We start from the raw sequence: 7175 nt of genomic DNA, 5'->3' as shown, positions 1-7175 counted from the left end.
AAATTGTATGTACAATGGTGGCTTTGTTCTGTGATGTGTAGATCATACAGTGCCGGTATCTTCCGACAGATGTATAAGGATACTTTGAGTGGTAACTGGTAAGAGAAAGGTGAGAATACATCGACTGTTAATGCATAGAGGACTGTTTTTGATGGTACACTACACAGACGCTATTTATCCACATTTTGGAGTACTTGGATACGTACGTGGAAGCTGTTTTTTGTGGTTTTTTTTTTTCAATTCTGTAGAATTTCTACCAAGTTTTAATTTTGAGCTGAAAAAAAAACTAAAAGGTAAGCCTTATGGTTCATGTGTATCTAAATTTACATGTAATGGAGTATGGTAGTCTCCCAAATTGATTCTCTGGATATTTGAATTTTCAAATAAATAGGGAAATTATTGGGAGGTCCGAACTTGGATTGGGAGATAGTTGTAACTTGTAGTTTAATGATTGGTTTGCTGTTTTGGTGAAAATGGTATATTATTAAATTAATACAAAAGTAATAACTTAACTAATTGTGTAAACATTTGGAAATTTTCTTATAAATAATTAAATAATAAAAATTAAAAATTGATAGGATAAATATGGGTAGACGAGGAGATTCTCCAATATATTTGATCGTCCCTTTGACTGAGAGAGAGAGATTTACCATAAAATCTGTTGGCTTTTGCGAAAAAAAAAAAAGTAATTACGAATTCATGATTAAATGACGAATATGTATATAATCAGTTTCTGCAAAATCAAGCATCTAAATTGACTTCTCAAGTCGGTGTAGATTGGAAAATATCAATTAATCTTATTCGCATATAGAATGTGTAACTGCGTAGGATGGGCTGAGGGAAAGAAGGCGAATTCGCTAATGAGCCGAAGGCTGGTAGGTCAGACCTGTGGAGGGAGAGGAAATGTTCGATGTGGGTATGTTTCCGTTCCTTCTTGCTCGCATATTGTTCAAGAGGTCTTGGAGGTTCGACACATAAGAGGAAGAGGTGTAGTGTCAGCCCTCAACCCTTGAAGGGGGGGTTGTGGTGGCCCGATTACCCACCTTCGTTTTTGGGGCTTTCTCGTTGGTGGCGGTGTCCTTGGTCTTGGCGGTGATCGCGAGACTGTGTTGATTCATCCCCTTGTTGGCTAGGGGGTTGAGAGGTCCTCGGCGGTTGATTGACATGTCGGCTACTATTGGACTCTAAGGGGTTGGCCCTATTGGATCCAACTGGGCCGATGACTAGCAAGTCTAGAGGCAATCGTTTGCCATGGTTTCCTAGGCTTCTAGTGGGGTGGCCACCCTGAGGGCAGCCCTCTACTGGGCACCCCACCTCGTCTAACCTCTGTGCGAGGTTGTCGAGCCGATTAAGGACCACTTGGAATTGGTCCATCGTGACAAAGTTCCGAGCATTCCTGGTGTTTCTCGCCATCTCGGCTGAAGTTTAGGCATTAGTTTTTTAAGACAAGTTTTTAGAGTGTAAGTTCAATCGAGGGAAGTCTTAGCGATGTTCCCACAGATGGCACCAATTGTTGCTGCCTAAGATGGGCTGAGGGCAATAAGGTAAATTTGTTTATGAGCTGATGGCTGATTGATGAGTCTGAGGTCCGCTGTGGCTGAGGGCTGGTAAGGCAGACCAGTGGAGGGAGAGAAAACATCAGAGGCCCTAGGTGCTAGCTCGAGGCGAAGACTCTAACAATCAAGTTAGTACGGGTGTGATGAGGTCTGAGGTTGGGATGCTCAGAAAAGGCTACAAGGGAGGCCAAAAAGTTCTTAGCAGTCAAGAGTCTAGATGACCACCTTTAAAGGGCACCCCCTATTTATACTTGAAACCGCTTGGAGGTAGGACGCAGACGGCCAGGATGTGATCCGGCCTTGAGGGCATGATCATCTTAGGCTGCCATGTGCAGTCGAACTATTGGTCTCGTGTCACGCGCCAGACTTTGCTCTGCGTGACTCTTTCATTGGATCCGCTCTGCACGCCGCCTTCCACCATGCGCGTGTGTGGTATTGGCCCGAGCCTACAATTGGATGTCAAAGTCAAACAATTTTGGATATGAAAATTGGATTGGAACTTCTTAATTAGGTGATTGTTAACAAATGTTAGGCTTGAAACTTGGCATATCCTCAACAGACTATTGATCTCGAAATTTGTCATAGAGCAATTATTCATGTGAACATGTTGTATTGGGTCCAACTAGCACTGATGCTTTCTGAAAACCTCTTGTTTTTCCAATCTGACAGTTTCTACGGCATCTCCATTCAGGGGCGGAGCCAAGTTATTGGGTGGGGCCGTGTGGGTCCCCAGAACTTTTTCCATCCCTATAGCTATATCTAAGGGTAGCCCATCTCCTATACCCACAGCCAGATTGGCTTAATGGCCTAATACTTCCCCCGCCCACCAAGTTTTTTCAGAGAAAATGTTATTGGGTGCGCAGAGTAACATTAATAATTATTTATTTTAATCATCACCCAATTTGATTTCTTAAAATCTCAATTCTAATTTTAACATAATTCTTTAATTTTTTTTCTATGTCAATCCAATTGATTTTGAATTGGATTTTCAGGTTGGGTTTGAATTGGAATGACTTATTTATTTTATTTTATAGAATTAAATTAGACAATGCCTTGAAACTAATAGGGTTCATATTATTTTATCTTTAATAAAAGGTTCAAATCAAACTTTTTGTTGGGTGTTAGATGGAGAATACATCTCATAGGTGCACTGTAGAAAATTTTGCCTAATCTCCATTCGAGAAAAGACCATCTAAATACCTGGTATCTCCAATGACATGCTGCAAACAATTAAACATTGGATGAAGTCCACATTACACGCCCATAGCTCACCAATCTTCCAAGAATAAGAACATGCTCTCTGAATCATCTCTCTAGGTGACCACTTCCGTTTTATTTAAAGAGAATTATCAAGTTTGCATCTCTTTTGCCATTATAGTTGCCAACATGCTTTAGTTATAATGATCATCGTGTACACTTTTCTTATGTCATCCATTAAGTACATTGTTAGTATAGGGTATTTCTATCTTTATACTTATATTCAGGTTGTTGATCTGTAATATTATATTAGAATTAGTGTCCCTCACTTAAGTAAGGGCACATGTGTCTTTTCCATTATGTTAGTAATATAAAACATGTTTGGCCGAATGGGAGAGGATAATTTTTCTCTCATTCGAACCGGACTTTTCTTCTCTCATTTTCTCCTCTTTTCTCTCTTTCTTTCTTTCTTCTTTCTTCTTGGTTGTTATCAGACTAACAGAACTCAAGGGTAGGCTGAATCATAATATAGTATCAGAGCACAACTAAGCAACTCGGATCTGCCCAGATTTCTGTTTCTGCGCACTCAATCTAGGGTTTTCTCTTGATTTCTCTACCATCAGTTAGAGATAAGGGAAAGGGCTGAAAAGGAGTGGTCGCCCTCTTCCCTTGGAAGTCTCTATGCCTCCAGTTGTGCTGTTCATGGTCGATTATTGTGGTTTCTAAGAAGCCCTCCCCTAATTGATGAAGAGAAAATGGCTGATTCGTGTGGTGTAGTGGGTGTCTTGTGTGGTCTGATTTTCTTTTTGTGTGGTTTGTTTTTCGAGTGATAAGGTAAAATATTTCTATGCATATTTTTGTTATGAATCAAATAGGAAGTATGTTTCAGATTGTATGGTGGGATTTCAGACTGTAGTGTGCTAGGGTTTATGTTGTTTTTTTTGTGTGATTCAAAGGGGGAGTGGTCCTCATATACTATGGTGAGATTTCAGGTAGTCATGGGGTAGGGTTTGTGGTGTAAAGAGTGCAATCTTTAGCAATAACAAGTGCTGAAACTAGTGTAATTAGTGTGATCAAGTAGTGTGCAGTGTGCTGAATTCAGTAATAACAAAATTCAGCAATGGCAAATAGCAGTGATAACAAATCTTATGTGATGATATCTACTGACTACCTGAATGTTCAAATGACCTCCATTAAATTGAATGGAGAGAATTATATACATTGGGCTAAATTTATAGAAGTTTTCTGAAGGCAAATAAGAAGGTGAAGCACATAAGGGAGGATAAACCCTCCACTCATTCTCATAAGTATGATGACTGGGAACAAGAGGATGCACAAATTATCACGTGGTTATGGAACATTATGGAACCCATGATTAGTTTAAAATTCGTGTTTCTTGACACTACCAAAGATGTGTGAGACCATGCTAAGAAGTTGTATACTGGTCAAGACAATACAACCAGATATTTCAGCTGTATCAGGAATACTTTAATTTGCAACAAGGCAATCAGAGTCTTGAGGAGTACTATGCTAGTATGAGAAACATTCGTAATAAGTTGAATGTTTATCACCCCCTCACTTCTAATGTCAAAATTCAACAACAACAAAGATAACAACTTGATGTGATTCAATTTTTGGTGGGACTGAAATCTGAGTATGAACCAATGTGAGCTCAGATACTAGGAGGGTCAGCTCTCCCTTCCTTAGAAGAGGTGTTTGCTCGACTTCGGAGGACTTCCATTGAATCTACTGAAAACTCTAATGTTTCTGATAGACCAACCTTTGCAAGGGGCCATGGTGTTAGAGGTGGAGCTCAGGGAGCTCAGTCTGGCCGTGGTGGTAGCAGTGGTCCGGTATATGTCCGGAGTGGTGGTGGTGGACCTACATAAAACCGTGGTGGTGGTCGTACTGGAGGTAGAGATTTAGGGGGAGCCCGTGGCAGACGACGTGGCTCGGGTTCGAGGAGATGTACTCATTGTGGTATGGATGGGTATACCATTAATTATTGCTATGACTTGCACGGTCCACCCTCAACTTGGGTCAATCATGCCATGACTAGTGACACCAATTTCAGACAAGAGAGTCGTTCAACTAATCAGATGTCTCCTACATCCACAGATGTTCTCGAGAAGGAGATGGTGAGTGTTCCCCGTGATGAGTATGAGAGGTTTGTCCAATCCTCATTTCAGTAGAACATGGCTACTTTCGCACACTCAGGTATGGTTTGTTTGGCATCCACACCCAATCCCTAGGTTATTTACTCTGGAGCCTTCGATCACATGACTGGAACTCCAGGTGTGTTTTCTTCCCTCTCTAATTGTTCAACATCACAATCTGTTACACTTGCTAATGGTTTCACATCTTCCATTTGTGGTGTTGGCAATGTTAACATGACCCCCTTATCTTTATCCTCAGTTTTGTATGTCCCTAAATTTCCGTTTAACCTTATGCCTGTTAGTAAGTTCACAAAGTCACTCAATAACTCTATTACTTTTTACCCTTCTTCGTGTGTTTTTCAGGATCTTAAGACGGGGATGAAGATTGGTGGAGGGCATGAAACTGGTGGATTGTATTATCTTGACGGTGGTGGAAGAACATCAACAACTCTCCAGTCATCTCTCTCTCATCTCTAGTGGCACTATTCATTTGGTCACCCTCCGCTGAAAGTTTTTGAAATCTTTGGTTCCTTTGTTGAGTCAACTTTCTGTTTTAGATTGTGAGTTGTGTCAGTTGGGGAAACATCATCATGTTCCTTTTAGTCCTAGGGTTGATAACTGTGTGTAGAGTCATTTTTCTTTAGTTTATTCAGATGTTTGGGGTCCTTATAAAGTGATGTCATACAATAGATATAGATATTTTGTCATTTTTGTTGATGATTATTCAAGGATGACATGGCTCTATTTAATGAAAGAAATGAGTGAATTGTTTACCATTTTTCAAAAATTTTATACTAAGATTCACAACCAATTTGGTGTTCACATTAAAATTTTTTGTTTCGATAATGGTTGTGAATATTTCTCTTCATCATTTCAAGAATACTTGGACCAATATGACATTATACATCAGGCTTCATGTACCTACACCCCACAACAAAATGGGGTGGCTGAGAGAAAGAATCGTCATATTTTGGAAACAGCTCGATCCCCCATGCATCACATGAATGTTCCCAAACCCTTTTGGAGTGATGCAGTGCTTACTTCTTGCTTCTTGACTAATTGAATGCCCATGTCTATCCTTGATGGTCATTCCCCATTCACTACCTTGTTTCCCACCTTGTCTCTGTTTCCTTTTTCTCCTCGGGTTTTTGGGTGTGCTTGTTTCTTCTATAATCTGGGCCCCGGGAAAAACAAGTTAGATGCATGATCCATTAAGTGCATCTTCCTTGGATACTCCTGGACCTAGAAAGGGTATAAGTGTTATCATCATAGTTCTCGACGTTCCTTTGTGTGTGTTGATGTTACATTCTTTGAATCTACTCCATTTTTCTTAGGGTCCAGTGATGCTTCTTCCTCCTCTTCCACTTCCAGTTGTGGATTCTATTCCCCTTGTTCCAGTTGTGACCAAGTCCTTACCTCCAGTGCCACCACCTGTTGAACGGCCACCTATCCGTCAAGTGTATACACATCGCCTGAATGTACCGGCTGCTACTCCTGCAGCTCCATCAACGTTGACAGATCCAATAGTTGTTTCCACACCAGCCCCAAACCCAGTATCTGATCTTGGTCTTTCCATTACCTTGTAGAAAAGTAAACGCACTTGTACCGTTCATCATATTTCTAATTATGTTTCACTCACTCACATTTCTGCTTCCCATCGCCAGTTTATCTCTTTGTTATCCTCAGTTGTTGTCCCTAAGGATGTCTAGAAAACCCTTGCCTCTCCAAGGTGGTGTCGTGCAATGGAAGAAGAACTCTCAGCTCTAACTCATAATCATACATGGGACCTCACCACTCTTCCTCCTAGGAAGCAGGCTATCAGTTGTAAGTAGGTTTATACTGTTAAGTATTTACCTTATGGTAGTATAGAGCGTCTGAAAGCTCAATTGGTTGCAAAAGGGTACTCCCAAACTATGGTATTGACTACACAGAGACCTTCTCCCCGGTTGCTAAGATAGGCTCGGTTCGTGTTGTGATATCTCTTGCTGCTATTTATGATTGGTCCATCTATCAGCTTGATATCAAGAATGCTTTCTTGTATGGTGATTTGCTCAATGAGATCTATATGGAGCAACCACCAGGGTTTGTTGTTTAGGGGGAGGATGGTAAGATATGCAGATTAAATAAGGCTATTTATGGGCTTAAACAGTCTCATTGAGCATGGTTTGGTAAGTTCAGTGAGGTGGTAAAGAAGTTTGGTATGAAACGGTGCCAAGTTGATCATTCTGTCTTCAGTTATGATTCTCAAGTAGGAAAAATCCTACTG

This window comes from Nelumbo lutea, chromosome 2 (genome assembly GCF_056320005.1).
Source record: "Nelumbo lutea isolate HS-2025 chromosome 2, American lotus-T2T, whole genome shotgun sequence".
Taxonomy (NCBI): domain Eukaryota; kingdom Viridiplantae; phylum Streptophyta; class Magnoliopsida; order Proteales; family Nelumbonaceae; genus Nelumbo; species Nelumbo lutea.
The sequence above is the reverse complement of the archived record's forward strand: the minus strand, read 5'-3'. Positions refer to the sequence as shown.